The sequence below is a fragment of the Thermobia domestica genome, chromosome 11, assembly GCF_964235325.1.
Source record: "Thermobia domestica chromosome 11, izTheDome1.hap1.1, whole genome shotgun sequence".
NCBI classification, from domain to species: Eukaryota; Metazoa; Arthropoda; class Insecta; order Zygentoma; family Lepismatidae; genus Thermobia; species Thermobia domestica.
In genome coordinates this window covers 72,098,075-72,116,730 of record NC_137464.1, presented here as the reverse complement: position 1 = coordinate 72,116,730, position 18,656 = coordinate 72,098,075, and the positions used below count along the sequence as shown (strand labels likewise).

Below are 18,656 nucleotides of genomic sequence, written 5' to 3'. Positions count from 1 at the left end.
CTACATATTAAATTAACGGCAACTATTTTTGTTTTCACGTTGAAATTACCGAATTTGCCGACGTGTGAAATGCATCGTGCAGAATAACGGACGAGTTAAAGTCACCGTTATCCGTTAAGATGTTAACGGCTTGACTCAACTAACCAATTCGATCAAGTTAATCAATTTAGCTATCTATTGCCAAAAAAGAACTAAAAATTCACTTTCCTTCAAGAGTTGCCGTGTGAAGTAACAAATGTACGTACGTACTAACAACACAAGCAATCCCACTTATATAATAATAATAATAACTAACTAACTAACTAACTCTATGGCCTATGGAACCCGGAGGTTCAATGCCGCGTTCACAAAAGCTCTATACTTTGTATTCCAATTTCTGCGAATCCGTCTTAATATTGTCCTCCCATCTGCGCCTAGGTCTTCCTAATGGTCGTTTTCCGATTGGTCTTCCAGTCAAGACTTTGAAAACGTTTCTAATAATAATAATAATAATAATAATAATAATAATAATAATAATAATAATAATAATAATAATAATAATAATAATAATAATAATAATAATAATAATAATATACAGTATTATTAACATATAAAATGAAAAATGTCCAAAGGTGAGAAATATAGCAATTCATACATCTTATTTAGCTGAGCATAATGATATGGATAAGTGTAAATCCTAATGAGAAGTTTTCGGAAAATCGAAAGAATATTTTTGTATTGTTTTTGTAAACCTAAATTTGATGCTGTACGATAACCACGCAACCAGGGCCATAACTTGTGGGGGGCAGGGGAGAAAGTGCCCCCAGGGAATCTCCTCGCCGTTCGAGGGGGGGGGCATTTTAAGACAAAATTTTCTTACTCCACATGTGTTACGAACATGAAATTATAAATGAAGCATTAAACAGGTTCACTACATTACATAAACAAAACAGCACACAAAAGGTAAATAAGACAAAAATGAGTCATGGGTCCATCTCAGTAAAAAGTGTCTGCTATTAGGGGCCTTAGAAATAATATTTATTCGTATGGATTTGAGATTTGTCAATATCGTCCTCTTAATTAATTTGTGACTTATGGAACGAGCCCAGGAGCGTAACTAATGGCCTCCGCGGACCTTGCCGTGCGAGAGGGCTAACAGGCTCCGGGACCCATAAAGAGTAAGATGGAAAAAGGGTCCTCAATAATTAGAAAAACAACTTTCTAAGGGACAAAAATACGTGTATTAATGCTTACCCTCCCCCCAGAAAAATCTAAGCTATGGCGCTCCACGCAACCTATTAGGATGACACTTAATACTGAAGTATAGGTTACTACAGATGATAGTATACAATATGGTTAACGGAATACAGCACAAAATTATTACTAATTCTTAGGATTAGGATTAGAGTTATGGGCTTTCGGAATCTATGGCCATGTTAGCCCATCACACATGTATGAGGGATGACGTCCCTCGCGCGATCACACTGCCCGGAGAATTGGAGAGGAAGAATGAAATGGGGAAGGAAGGAAGCGGCCCTGGGACTATTGTTAGGTACCATTTCAGCATTTGCCTGGTGCGAATTGAGGGAAATTCAGGAAACATTTCACTCAGGATGACTGGCTTGCAAAATCTGTTACACTTTTTTCCGATCGAGTGATTCCACCAAGAATTGAACCCGGGACCGCTCGTACCAAAGGGAAAAAAATTGAAATGAAATTTGCACTTTAACATCCTATGATTATAACCAATTAGGCTAACGGAGACGAATGTTTAAGGCAAGTGAATGATGGTGGAAGAATTTTTGATGGAATGAGAAAGTCGGAGGAAACCGGAATACTCCGAGAAAATCCACGAACACGATGTTCTCCAGTACATATTTCGCCAGGAAACGAACCAGCAACACCAGAGGTAAGCACTCTACCACTGAGCCACCGTGCCCGTTGCAAAGGCCAGTGAATGATTAATTCGTAAACTTTATTTATTATTATTTTTTTTTTTTTGAATATATCTAGAACAGTGGTTCTCAGGGCCGTGCCGTGGAAAATCAGCGCCCGGGGCGGGAGTATACGACAGCGCCCCCATACATATATTCCAAGCAATTTTTCCTATCTTTCTTCCCCTTTTTCTCCCGAATTTTTCGCCCCGCTTACTTCGGCGCCAGGTGCCGTTGCCCCGCTCGCCCCCTCACGGCACGTCCCTGGTGGTTCTCAACCTTACTAACGACACACTTTACTGGGCGTCCAGTACATCGCCTCACACATGTTTGATATTTTTATTATAAATAATAATAATAATAATAATAATAATAATAATAATAATAATAATAATAATAATAATAATAATAATACTGTAATATCTAATATAATAGTGAAACCAATTAGTTTTTTTATATATATATAAGGACTCTATATAGCACTGAGCAGCATTGCTACCACTGGAGGTGTTGACTGGTACAGTCTGTCCCGATTTTAACTAATTATTATTATTATTATTAAATTATTCGTGATTTTTAAATTCTAAAACTTCGCGACACACCTTGGCGGACTGCGTGACAAACCAGTGTGTCGGGACATATTGGTTGAGAACTACTGGTCTAGAAGATGAGACACATATTAATCGATAGATCACATACATTAAACTGAACAAAATGACATATTTACAGATAAATTCTGATGCGTAGTTTGCGAGAAAATAGAGAAAAACAAAATTTTTGATGCTGTAAGGAGTACGATATGTCATTCGATGCCACATTGATAGCTTTTGTTGTGCGCATTGTTTGCTTATTTTATTTATTGTTGTATGTCTTCATCCAACGATGACAAACATACTATTTATAATAATAATAATAATAATAATAATAATAATAATAATAATAATAATAATAATAATAATAATTATTATTATTATTATTATTATTATTATTATTATTATTATTATACATGTGAAAATATATGTTTTTGGTTATTTTGCTGGTAAATCACCTGCAGTTTGTTTTGCTTTTCTGAACTGCAATAATGGTTTTCCGAATCGATTTTCAAGCGAATCCACATGATGTGGTAAATAGTGTGAGACAGGCATAGCCACTCATCCAAATGAGAACGACCAACCCAGAACAACTAATGGAAGACACTTAGGTAAACCACACCTGCGCCCCGGAATCTACCGCACATCATCATCATTATCATCATATATAAGCATTTTCACCCTTCTCCTCCTCCCCGTACTCAGGGTCGAAACTAATGTGGTGTATAAAGCATTTGTTTGGTATTGCAACGCATACACAGAGCAAGGTTTATGTAATTAATTAGATGTAATAAAAGCTAATATGAAAAGAGATTTAAATTTATGAGTACTGTTTTGGTGGTAATTATTTAACATAATATAATTAGTAGAATACATACGTTATTAGTATAAACAATAACAGAACTTCGCGTATTAACTCCATAGGGAGAAATAAATGGGAATTATTAATTTGTGAAATGAAAAATAATACTTGAAACCTGAAATAAATTGAAAAAAAAAAAACGTAAGTATTTTGTAAACTATTTCATGCACAATAAGCGATTACAGAGAATACACTTCCGGGTATTACACTGAGAAAAATCCGTTCTCCGGACAGCGGTTTATTCTACAAATATACGGTATCCTCTTGCTTACTATAGAAATCAGTACGGAGCATACGTTATCCGTATGCTACATAGGGACTGTCCTTAGATGTTACATCATGTCGTTGCAGGATGTCTGACATCTAACAGTTTTCCGTATATCACATACATATACTTATGTTACCTTCGTTGGCTATATGTTATATACGTCCATTTGTATGTGAGATCCTGACCGCCTACATTGTTTCATACGGAAAGTACGTATAGATGGAACACTTATACAGAAAGTATTATAAAACATGCGTTTTCAGTTATACGTCTGCTGTATGTTAAGTCCAAAAACTACAGGAATTACGGATGTAACCTATCTTTTTAAGTACGCCGCCTACATTTTTTTCTCAGTGTAAAAATGAAATTTCAAGAAGAGAAGGTAATCCAAAATGTGGCAGCTAGAAAGTGTAAAGACGGAGGGAAAGGAATTTAGATACAAGTAAAAATAAATAAATAAATAAATAAATAAATAAAAAATCAAATTGTGAAATTCACAAGCTTGAAATCTTCATTGCACCAGATTTATTTATTATTCCACACTATTATATTTGGTCGTTAATAACTGCAATTTTGATTATTTAAAAACAAAAAATACTAATAAATTTGCATTTCAGAGTGCCCAAAACCCATTTCACATCTGGGAAGCATTTTTTCTGAGTTCACTGTAGATTATTCCATCGTTGTTTACACACAGGACATTTGAATGCCGTACCGAATACATTTTAAGTAATTCAATCGAGAAGTGTAAATGCATCTATAAATAATGGAAGTAATTCGATTGAGAAGTCTAAACACATCACCAAAATACATTGCAAGTAATCAGAATGAGACGTATTACTCAGTATTAGTCAGTATCGACTAGATAGAGCTAATTTGATTGAAACGTCTAAATGCAGAAACGAATAGATCGAAGTATTTAGATTGAGGTGTTTATAAATGTATCACCATGCGTACTGCACATAATAAGAGAAATACGTTTAAATGAAGCACCGAGTACATCGCAAAGATCTAGAATGTCGAATAAATAGAGGTAATTTGATCGAGATTGTCGAATATATAGGAGTAGTTTGACCAAGTGTCTAAATACAGCTCCGAATACATTTCAAATTCAGTACTTAGACCAAAACGTCTAAATGCAGAACCAAACAAATCGAAATAAATTCGATTCAGACGTCTAAATGTATCACCCAATATTTAACTAACTACAGGGTGTCCGAGAAGTCCTTCCCTGATTACAGAAATTGATAACTCCGGCTAGAAATAAGATGAAACTGGTGTTGAATGGTTTACAAACTATAAAAGTTTTTGTCTATGTTAGGTTTGTTCTGTTTTACCAAGACGGTGCACCACCTCATTGGGGTTTGGACGTCCGTGCCTATCTCGATAGGACATTTCCTGGGCGATGGGTTGGTCGTGATGGACCAACAGCTTGGCCTCCACGCTCTCCTGATATAACCCCATTAGACTTCTTTTTATGGGGTTATGTCAAGGATGAGGTCTACCGAACACGTGTACCAGATCTTGAAACCCTGCAGCAACGAATAACCACAGTCGTTGCATCGATCCCTCCAGTGATGTTGGCTAATGTGTGGATGGAAATTAAATATCGCCTAGATGTGCTACGTGCTACCAAGGGTGCTCATGTGGACGTGTACTGATGTGACCAAAACTTTTATAGTTTGTAAACAATTCAACACCAGTTTCATATTTCTATCTTATTTCTAGCCTGAGTTATCAATTTCTGTAATCAGGGAAGGACTTCTCGGACACCCTGTATTGTGAGACGTGTGAATACAAGCTAAATATATCGCAAGTAATTAGATAGAGATGTCTAAATGAGTCATCGAATGTATTGCAGATAGATTGAATTGTGAAAAATCGGCAAGTAAGACGTAAGATCTTCGCGAGGATAACATGTGTAAAGTGTCGGTAGGAAATTTGGTGCTTAAAAGTGTTTTGGACAGGCCAAGAAAGCAATTCCGGGAGAACAGTATGAGGTTAGATCTGACGGAAGTGGATTAGATAATAACCCTGACTGGATTAGATTCGCACCGGACAAGATCCAGTGACGAACTCCTGTTTTTGCGGCGTAAAACTTACTATTCCTCAAGACATGGAATTAGCTGAAGAAATAGTATATAAAACTTATTATTCCTCAAGCCATGGAATTAATTGAAGAGATAGTATATAAAGAACTTACTATTCATCAAGCCATGGGATTACTTGAAGAGATGGTATATAAAACTTACTATTCCTCAAGACATGGAATTAGCTGAAGAAATAGTATATAAAATTTACTATTCCTCAAGCCATGGAATTAATTGAAGAGATAGTATATAAAGAATTTACTATTCATCAAGCCATGGGATTACTTGAAGAGATGGTATATAAAACTTACTATTCCTCAAGCCGTGAAATTAGCTGAAGAAATAGTATATAAAACTTACTATTCCTCAAGCTATGGAATTAATTGAAGAGATAGTATATAAAGAATTTACTATTCATCAAGCCATGGGATTACTTGAAGAGATGGTATATAAAACTTATTATTCCTCAAGCCATGGAATTAATTGAAGAGATAGTATATAAAGAACTTACTATTCATCAAGCCATGGGATTACTTGAAGAGATGGTATATAAAACTTACTATTCCTCAAGACATGGAATTAGCTGAAGAAATAGTATATAAAATTTACTATTCCTCAAGCCATGGCATTAATTGAAGAGATAGTATATAAAGAATTTACTATTCATCAAGCCATGGGATTACTTGAAGAGATGGTATATAAAACTTACTATTCCTCAAGACATGGAATTAGCTGAAGAAATAGTATATAAAACTTACTATTCCTCAAGCCATGGAATTAATTGAAGAGTTAGTATATAAAAAATTTACTATTCATCAAGCCATGGGATTACTTGAAGAGATGGTATATAAAACTTACTATTCCTCAAGCCATGGAATTAATTGAAGAGATAGTATATAAAGAACTTACTACTCATCAAGCCATGGAATTAGTTGAAGAGATAGTATAAAAAGAACTTACTATTCATCAAGCCATGGGATTACTTGAAGAGATGGTATATAAAACTTATTATTCCTCAAGCCATGGCATTAATTGAAGAGATAGTATATAAAGAACTTACTATTCATCAAGCCATGGGATTACTTGAAGAGATGGTATATAAAACTTACTATTCCTCAAGACATGGAATTAGCTGAAGAAATAGTATATAAAATTTACTATTCCTCAAGCCATGGAATTAATTGAAGAGATAGTATATAAAGAATTTACTATTCATCAAGCCATGGGATTACTTGAAGAGATGGTATATAAAACTTACTATTCCTCAAGCCGTGAAATTAGCTGAAGAAATAGTATATAAAACTTACTATTCCTCAAGCCATGGAATTAATTGAAGAGTTAGTATATAAAAAATTTACTATTCATCAAGCCATGGGATTACTTGAAGAGATGGTATATAAAACTTACTATTCCTCAAGCCATGGAATTAATTGAAGAGATAGTATATAAAGAACTTACTACTCATCAAGCCATGGAATTAGTTGAAGAGATAGTATAAAAAGAACTTACTATTCATCAAGCCATGGGATTACTTGAAGAGATGGTATATAAAACTTATTATTCCTCAAGCCATGGCATTAATTGAAGAGATAGTATATAAAGAACTTACTATTCATCAAGCCATGGGATTACTTGAAGAGATGGTATATAAAACTTACTATTCCTCAAGACATGGAATTAGCTGAAGAAATAGTATATAAAATTTACTATTCCTCAAGCCATGGAATTAATTGAAGAGATAGTATATAAAGAATTTACTATTCATCAAGCCATGGGATTACTTGAAGAGATGGTATATAAAACTTACTATTCCTCAAGCCGTGAAATTAGCTGAAGAAATAGTATATAAAATTTACTATTCCTCAAGCCATGGAATTAATTGAAGAGATAGTATATAAAGAATTTACTATTCATCAAGCCATGGGATTACTTGAAGAGATGGTATATAAAACTTACTATTCCTCAAGCCGTGAAATTAGCTGAAGAAATAGTATATAAAACTTACTATTCCTCAAGCCATGGAATTAATTGAAGAGTTAGTATATAAAAAATTTACTATTCATCAAGCCATGGGATTACTTGAAGAGATGGTATATAAAACTTACTATTCCTCAAGCCATGGAATTAATTGAAGAGATAGTATATAAAGAACTTACTATTCATCAAGCCATGGGATTACTTGAAGAGATGGTATATAAAACTTACTATTCCTCAAGACATGGAATTAGCTGAAGAAATAGTATATAAAATTTACTATTCATCAAGCCATGGAATTACTTGAAGAGATGGTATATAAAACTTACTATTCCTCAAGACATGAAATTAATTGAAGAGATAGTATATAAAGAACTTACTATTCATCAAGCCATGGAATTAGTTGAAGAGATGGTATATAAAACTTACTATTCCTCAAGACATGAAATTAGCTGAAGAAATAGTATATAAAACTTACTATTCCTCAAGCCATGGAATTAATTGAAGAGTTAGTTCATAAATAACTTACTATTCATCAAGCCATGGGATTACTTGAAGAGATGGTATATAAAACTTACTATTCCTCAAGCCATGGAATTAATTGAAGAGATAGTATATAAAGAACTTACTATTCATCAAGCCATGGGATTACTTGAAGAGATGGTATATAAAACTCACTATTCCTCAAGACATGAAATTAGCTGAAGAAATAGTACATAAAACTTACTATTCCTCAAACCATGGAATTAATTGAAAAGTTAGTTTATAAATAACTTACTATTCATCAAGCCATGGGATTACTTGAAGAGATGGTATATAAAACTTACTATTCATCAAGCCATGGAATTAATTGAAGAGATAGTATATAAAGAACTTACTACTCAACAAGCCATGGAATTAGTTCAAGAGATAGTATACAAAGAACTTACTATTCATCAAGCCATGGGATTACTTGAAGAGATGGTATATAAAACTTATTATTCCTCAAGCCATGGCATTAATTGAAGAGATAGTATATAAAGAACTTACTATTCATCAAGCCATGGAATTAGTTGAAGAGATGGTATATAAAACTTACTATTCCTCAAGACATGAAATTAGCTGAAGAAATAGTATATAAAACTTACTATTCCTCAAGCCATGGAATTAATTGAAGAGATAGTATATAAAGAACTTACTATTCATCAAGCCATGGGATTACTTGAAGAGATGGTATATAAAACTTATTATTCCTCAAGCCATGGAATTAATTGAAGAGATAGTATATAAAGAACTTACTATTCATCAAGCCATGGGATTACTTGAAGAGATGGTATATAAAACTTACTATTCCTCAAGACATGGAATTAGCTGAAGAAATAGTATATAAAACTTATTATTCCTCAAGCCATGGAATTAATTGAAGAGATAGTATATAAAGAACTTACTATTCATCAAGCCATGGGATTACTTGAAGAGATGGTATATAAAACTTACTATTCCTCAAGACATGGAATTAGCTGAAGAAATAGTATATAAAATTTACTATTCCTCAAGCCTTGGAATTAATTGAAGAGATAGTATATAAAGAATTTACTATTCATCAAGCCATGGGATTACTTGAAGAGATGGTATATAAAACTTACTATTCCTCAAGCCGTGAAATTAGCTGAAGAAATAGTATATAAAACTTACTATTCCTCAAGCCATGGAATTAATTGAAGAGATAGTATATAAAGAATATACTATTCATCAAGCCATGGGATTACTTGAAGAGATGGTATATAAAACTTACTATTCCTCAAGCCATGGAATTAATTGAAGAGATAGTATATAAAGAACTTACTACTCATCAAGCCATGGAATTAGTTGAAGAGATAGTATACAAAGAACTTACTATTCATCAAGCCATGGGATTACTTGAAGAGATGGTATATAAAACTTATTATTCCTCAAGCCATGGCATTAATTGAAGAGATAGTATATAAAGAACTTACTATTCATCAAGCCATGGAATTAGTTGAAGAGATGGTATATAAAACTTACTATTCCTCAAGACATGAAATTAGCTGAAGAAATAGTATATAAAACTTACTATTCCTCAAGCCATGGAATTAATTGAAGAGATAGTATATAAAGATCTTACTATTCATCAAGCCATGGGATTACTTGAAGAGATGGTATATAAAACTTATTATTCCTCAAGCCATGGAATTAATTGAAGAGATAGTATATAAAGAATTTACTATTCATCAAGCCATGGGATTACTTGAAGAGATGGTATATAAAACTTACTATTCCTCAAGACATGGAATTAGCTGAAGAAATAGTATATAAAACTTATTATTCCTCAAGCCATGGAATTAATTGAAGAGATAGTATATAAAGAACTTACTATTCATCAAGCCATGGGATTACTTGAAGAGATGGTATATAAAACTTACTATTCCTCAAGACATGGAATTAGCTGAAGAAATAGTATATAAAATTTACTATTCCTCAAGCCATGGAATTAATTGAAGAGATAGTATATAAAGAATTTACTATTCATCAAGCCATGGGATTACTTGAAGAGATGGTATATAAAACTTACTATTCCTCAAGCCGTGAAATTAGCTGAAGAAATAGTATATAAAACTTACTATTCCTCAAGCCATGGAATTAATTGAAGAGATAGTATATAAAGAATTTACTATTCATCAAGCCATGGGATTACTTGAAGAGATGGTATATAAAACTTACTATTCCTCAAGCCATGGAATTAATTGAAGAGATAGTATATAAAGAACTTACTACTCATCAAGCCATGGAATTAGTTGAAGAGATAGTATACAAAGAACTTACTATTCATCAAGCCATGGGATTACTTGAAGAGATGGTATATAAAACTTATTATTCCTCAAGCCATGGCATTAATTGAAGAGATAGTATATAAAGAACTTACTATTCATCAAGCCATGGAATTAGTTGAAGAGATGGTATATAAAACTTACTATTCCTCAAGACATGAAATTAGCTGAAGAAATAGTATATAAAACTTACTATTCCTCAAGCCATGGAATTAATTGAAGAGATAGTATATAAAGAACTTACTATTCATCAAGCCATGGGATTACTTGAAGAGATGGTATATAAAACTTATTATTCCTCAAGCAATGGAATTAATTGAAGAGATAGTATATAAAGAACTTACTATTCATCAAGCCATGGGATTACTTGAAGAGATGGTATATAAAACTTACTATTCCTCAAGACATGGAATTAGCTGAAGAAATAGTATATAAAATTTACTATTCCTCAAGCCATGGAATTAATTGAAGAGATAGTATATAAAGAATTTACTATTCATCAAGCCATGGGATTACTTGAAGAGATGGTATATAAAACTTACTATTCCTCAAGCCGTGAAATTAGCTGAAGAAATAGTATATAAAACTTACTATTCCTCAAGCCATGGAATTAATTGAAGAGATAGTATATAAAGAATTTACTATTCATCAAGCCATGGGATTACTTGAAGAGATGGTATATAAAACTTACTATTCCTCAAGCCATGGAATTAATTGAAGAGATAGTATATAAAGAACTTACTACTCATCAAGCCATGGAATTAGTTGAAGAGATAGTATACAAAGAACTTACTATTCATCAAGCCATGGGATTACTTGAAGAGATGGTATATAAAACTTATTATTCCTCAAGCCATGGCATTAATTGAAGAGATAGTATATAAAGAACTTACTATTCATCAAGCCATGGAATTAGTTGAAGAGATGGTATATAAAACTTACTATTCCTCAAGACATGAAATTAGCTGAAGAAATAGTATATAAAACTTACTATTCCTCAAGCCATGGAATTAATTGAAGAGATAGTATATAAAGAACTTACTATTCATCAAGCCATGGGATTACTTGAAGAGATGGTATATAAAACTTACTATTCCTCAAGACATGGAATTAGCTGAAGAAATAGTATATAAAATTTACTATTCATCAAGCCATGGAATTACTTGAAGAGATGGTATATAAAACTTACTATTCCTCAAGACATGAAATTAATTGAAGAGATAGTATATAAAGAACTTACTATTCATCAAGCCATGGAATTAGTTGAAGAGATGGTATATAAAACTTACTATTCCTCAAGACATGAAATTAGCTGAAGAAATAGTATATAAAACTTACTATTCCTCAAGCCATGGAATTAATTGAAGAGTTAGTTTATAAATAACTTACTATTCATCAAGCCATGGGATTACTTGAAGAGATGGTATATAAAACTTACTATTCCTCAAGCCATGGAATTAATTGAAGAGATAGTATATAAAGAACTTACTATTCATCAAGCCATGGGATTACTTGAAGAGATGGTATATAAAACTTACTATTCCTCAAGCCATGGAATTAATTGAAGAGATAGTATATAAAGAAATTACTATTCATCAAGCCATGGGATTACTTGAAGAGATGGTATATAAAACTCACTATTCCTCAAGACATGAAATTAGCTGAAGAAATAGTATATAAAGAACTTACTATTCCTCAAGTCATGGAATTAATTGAAGAGATAGTATATAAATAACTTACTATTCATCAAGCCATGGGATTACTTGAAGAGATGGTATATAAAACTTACTATTCATCAAGCCATGGAATTAGTTGAAGAGATGGTATATAAAACTTACTATTCCTCAAGACATGAAATTAGCTGAAGAAATAGTATATAAAACTTACTATTCCTCAAGCCATGGAATTAATTGAAGAGATAGTATATAAAGAACTTACTATTCATCAAGCCATGGGATTACTTGAAGAGATGGTATATAAAACTTATTATTCCTCAAGCCATGGAATTAATTGAAGAGATAGTATATAAAGAACTTACTATTCATCAAGCCATGGGATTACTTGAAGAGATGGTATATAAAACTTACTATTCCTCAAGACATGGAATTAGCTGAAGAAATAGTATATAAAACTTATTATTCCTCAAGCCATGGAATTAATTGAAGAGATAGTATATAAAGAACTTACTATTCATCAAGCCATGGGATTACTTGAAGAGATGGTATATAAAACTTACTATTCCTCAAGACATGGAATTAGCTGAAGAAATAGTATATAAAATTTACTATTCCTCAAGCCATGGAATTAATTGAAGAGATAGTATATAAAGAATTTACTATTCATCAAGCCATGGGATTACTTGAAGAGATGGTATATAAAACTTACTATTCCTCAAGCCGTGAAATTAGCTGAAGAAATAGTATATAAAACTTACTATTCCTCAAGCCATGGAATTAATTGAAGAGATAGTATATAAAGAATTTACTATTCATCAAGCCATGGGATTACTTGAAGAGATGGTATATAAAACTTACTATTCATCAAGCCATGGAATTAATTGAAGAGATAGTATATAAAGAACTTACTACTCATCAAGCCATGGAATTAGTTGAAGAGATAGTATACAAAGAACTTACTATTCATCAAGCCATGGGATTACTTGAAGAGATGGTATATAAAACTTATTATTCCTCAAGCCATGGCATTAATTGAAGAGATAGTATATAAAGAACTTACTATTCATCAAGCCATGGGATTACTTGAAGAGATGGTATATAAAACTTACTATTCCTCAAGACATGAAATTAGCTGAAGAAATAGTATATAAAATTTACTATTCCTCAAGCCATGGAATTAATTGAAGAGATAGTATATAAAGAACTTACTATTCATCAAGCCATGGGATTACTTGAAGAGATGGTATATAAAACTTATTATTCCTCAAGCCATGGAATTAATTGAAGAGATAGTATATAAAGAACTTACTATTCATCAAGCCATGGGATTACTTGAAGAGATGGTATATAAAACTTACTATTCCTCAAGACATGGAATTAGCTGAAGAAATAGTATATAAAATTTACTATTCCTCAAGCCATGGAATTAATTGAAGAGATAGTATATAAAGAATTTACTATTCATCAAGCCATGGGATTACTTGAAGAGATGGTATATAAAACTTACTATTCCTCAAGCCATGGAATTAATTGAAGAGATAGTATATAAAGAACTTACTACTCATCAAGCCATGGAATTAGTTGAAGAGATAGTATACAAAGAACTTACTATTCATCAAGCCATGGGATTACTTGAAGAGATGGTATATAAAACTTATTATTCCTCAAGCCATGGCATTAATTGAAGAGATAGTATATAAAGAACTTACTATTCATCAAGCCATGGAATTAGTTGAAGAGATGGTATATAAAACTTACTATTCCTCAAGACATGAAATTAGCTGAAGAAATAGTATATAAAACTTACTATTCCTCAAGCCATGGAATTAATTGAAGAGATAGTATATAAAGAACTTACTATTCATCAAGCCATGGGATTACTTGAAGATATGGTATATAAAACTTACTATTCCTCAAGACATGGAATTAGCTGAAGAAATAGTATATAAAATTTACTATTCATCAAGCCATGGAATTACTTGAAGAGATGGTATATAAAACTTACTATTCCTCAAGACATGAAATTAATTGAAGAGATAGTATATAAAGAACTTACTATTCATCAAGCCATGGAATTAGTTCAAGAGATGGTATATAAAACTTACTATTCCTCAAGACATGGAATTAGCTGAAGAAATAGTATATAAAATTTACTATTCCTCAAGCCATGGAATTAATTGAAGAGATAGTATATAAAGAATTTACTATTCATCAAGCCATGGGATTACTTGAAGAGATGGTATATAAAACTTACTATTCCTCAAGCCGTGAAATTAGCTGAAGAAATAGTATATAAAACTTACTATTCCTCAAGCCATGGAATTAATTGAAGAGATAGTATATAAAGAATTTACTATTCATCAAGCCATGGGATTACTTGAAGAGATGGTATATAAAACTTACTATTCCTCAAGCCATGGAATTAATTGAAGAGATAGTATATAAAGAACTTACTACTCATCAAGCCATGGAATTAGTTGAAGAGATAGTATACAAAGAACTTACTATTCATCAAGCCATGGGATTACTTGAAGAGATGGTATATAAAACTTATTATTCCTCAAGCCATGGCATTAATTGAAGAGATAGTATATAAAGAACTTACTATTCATCAAGCCATGGAATTAGTTGAAGAGATGGTATATAAAACTTACTATTCCTCAAGACATGAAATTAGCTGAAGAAATAGTATATAAAATTTACTATTCCTCAAGCCATGGAATTAATTGAAGAGATAGTATATAAAGAACTTACTATTCATCAAGCCATGGGATTACTTGAAGAGATGGTATATAAAACTTATTATTCCTCAAGCCATGGAATTAATTGAAGAGATAGTATATAAAGAACTTACTATTCATCAAGCCATGGGATTACTTGAAGAGATGGTATATAAAACTTACTATTCCTCAAGACATGGAATTAGCTGAAGAAATAGTATATAAAATTTACTATTCCTCAAGCCATGGAATTAATTGAAGAGATAGTATATAAAGAATTTACTATTCATCAAGCCATGGGATTACTTGAAGAGATGGTATATAAAACTTACTATTCCTCAAGCCATGGAATTAATTGAAGAGATAGTATATAAAGAACTTACTACTCATCAAGCCATGGAATTAGTTGAAGAGATAGTATACAAAGAACTTACTATTCATCAAGCCATGGGATTACTTGAAGAGATGGTATATAAAACTTATTATTCCTCAAGCCATGGCATTAATTGAAGAGATAGTATATAAAGAACTTACTATTCATCAAGCCATGGAATTAGTTGAAGAGATGGTATATAAAACTTACTATTCCTCAAGACATGAAATTAGCTGAAGAAATAGTATATAAAACTTACTATTCCTCAAGCCATGGAATTAATTGAAGAGATAGTATATAAAGAACTTACTATTCATCAAGCCATGGGATTACTTGAAGATATGGTATATAAAACTTACTATTCCTCAAGACATGGAATTAGCTGAAGAAATAGTATATAAAATTTACTATTCATCAAGCCATGGAATTACTTGAAGAGATGGTATATAAAACTTACTATTCCTCAAGACATGAAATTAATTGAAGAGATAGTATATAAAGAACTTACTATTCATCAAGCCATGGAATTAGTTCAAGAGATAGTATACAAATAACTTACTATTCATCAAGCCATGGGATTACTTGAAGAGATGGTATATAAAACTTATTATTCCTCAAGCCATGGAATTAATTGAAGAGATAGTATATAAAGAACTTACTATTCATCAAGCCATGGGATTACTTGAAGAGATGGTATATAAAACTTACTATTCCTCAAGACATGGAATTAGCTGAAGAAATAGTATATAAAACTTATTATTCCTCAAGCCATGGAATTAATTGAAGAGATAGTATATAAAGAACTTTCTATTCATCAAGCCATGGGATTACTTGAAGAGATGGTATATAAAACTTACTATTCCTCAAGACATAGAATTAGCTGAAGAAATAGTATATAAAATTTACTATTCCTCAAGCCATGGAATTAATTGAAGAGATAGTATATAAAGAATTTACTATTCATCAAGCCATGGGATTACTTGAAGAGATGGTATATAAAACTTACTATTCCTCAAGCCGTGAAATTAGCTGAAGAAATAGTATATAAAACTTACTATTCCTCAAGCCATGGAATTAATTGAAGAGATAGTATATAAAGAATTTACTATTCATCAAGCCATGGGATTACTTGAAGAGATGGTATATAAAACTTACTATTCCTCAAGCCATGGAATTAATTGAAGAGATAGTATATAAAGAACTTACTACTCATCAAGCCATGGAATTAGTTGAAGAGATAGTATACAAAGAACTTACTATTCATCAAGCCATGGGATTACTTGAAGAGATGGTATATAAAACTTATTATTCCTCAAGCCATGGCATTAATTGAAGAGATAGTATATAAAGAACTTACTATTCATCAAGCCATGGAATTAGTTGAAGAGATGGTATATAAAACTTACTATTCCTCAAGACATGAAATTAGCTGAAGAAATAGTATATAAAACTTACTATTCCTCAAGCCATGGAATTAATTGAAGAGATAGTATATAAAGAACTTACTATTCATCAAGCCATGGGATTACTTGAAGAGATGGTATATAAAACTTATTATTCCTCAAGCCATGGAATTAATTGAAGAGATAGTATATAAAGAACTTACTATTCATCAAGCCATGGGATTACTTGAAGAGATGGTATATAAAACTTACTATTCCTCAAGACATGGAATTAGCTGAAGAAATAGTATATAAAATTTACTATTCCTCAAGCCATGGAATTAATTGAAGAGATAGTATATAAAGAATTTACTATTCATCAAGCCATGGGATTACTTGAAGAGATGGTATATAAAACTTACTATTCCTCAAGCCATGGAATTAATTGAAGAGATAGTATATAAAGAACTTACTACTCATCAAGCCATGGAATTAGTTGAAGAGATAGTATACAAAGAACTTACTATTCATCAAGCCATGGGATTACTTGAAGAGATGGTATATAAAACTTATTATTCCTCAAGCCATGGCATTAATTGAAGAGATAGTATATAAAGAACTTACTATTCATCAAGCCATGGAATTAGTTGAAGAGATGGTATATAAAACTTACTATTCCTCAAGACATGAAATTAGCTGAAGAAATAGTATATAAAACTTACTATTCCTCAAGCCATGGAATTAATTGAAGAGATAGTATATAAAGAACTTACTATTCATCAAGCCATGGGATTACTTGAAGATATGGTATATAAAACTTACTATTCCTCAAGACATGGAATTAGCTGAAGAAATAGTATATAAAATTTACTATTCATCAAGCCATGGAATTACTTGAAGAGATGGTATATAAAACTTACTATTCCTCAAGACATGAAATTAATTGAAGAGATAGTATATAAAGAACTTACTATTCATCAAGCCATGGAATTAGTTGAAGAGATGGTATATAAAACTTACTATTCCTCAAGACATGAAATTAGCTGAAGAAATAGTATATAAAACTTACTATTCCTCAAGCCATGGAATTAATTGAAGAGTTAGTTTATAAATAACTTACTATTCATCAAGCCATGGGATTACTTGAAGAGATGGTATATAAAACTTACTATTCCTCAAGCCATGGAATTAATTGAAGAGATAGTATATAAAGAACTTACTATTCATCAAGCCATGGGATTACTTGAAGAGATGGTATATAAAACTTACTATTCCTCAAGCCATGGAATTAATTGAAGAGATAGTATATAAAGAAATTACTATTCATCAAGCCATGGGATTACTTGAAGAGATGGTATATAAAACTCACTATTCCTCAAGACATGAAATTAGCTGAAGAAATAGTATATAAAACTTACTATTCCTCAAACCATGGAATTAATTGAAAAGTTAGTTTATAAATAACTTACTATTCATCAAGCCATGGGATTACTTGAAGAGATGGTATATAAAACTTACTATTCATCAAGCCATGGAATTAATTGAAGAGATAGTATATAAAGAACTTACTATTCCTCAAGTCATGGAATTAATTGAAGAGATAGTATATAAATAACTTACTATTCATCAAGCCATGGGATTACTTGAAGAGATGGTATATAAAACTTACTATTCCTCAAGCCATGGAATTAATTGAAGAGATAGTATATAAAGAACTTACTACTCATCAAGCCATGGAATTAGTTGAAGAGATAGTATATAAAGAACTTACTATTCATCAAGCCATGGAATTAATTGAAGAGATGGTATATAAAACTTACTATTCCTCAAGACATGAAATTAGCTGAAGAAATAGTATATAAAACTTACTATTCCTCAAGCCATGGAATTAATTGAAGAGTTAGTTTATAAATAACTTACTATTCATCAAGCCATGGAATTAGCTGAAGAGATAGTATGTAAAACTTATTATTCCTCAAG

At 31.7% G+C, this 18,656-nt stretch overlaps 1 protein-coding gene across 1 annotated transcript in view; it reads right to left on the bottom strand.

The window, feature by feature from the left end:
- Nucleotides 1-18,656, bottom strand: part of LOC145665174 (serine/threonine-protein kinase D3-like) — an 848,187-nt gene that overhangs the window by 586,683 nt on the left and 242,848 nt on the right.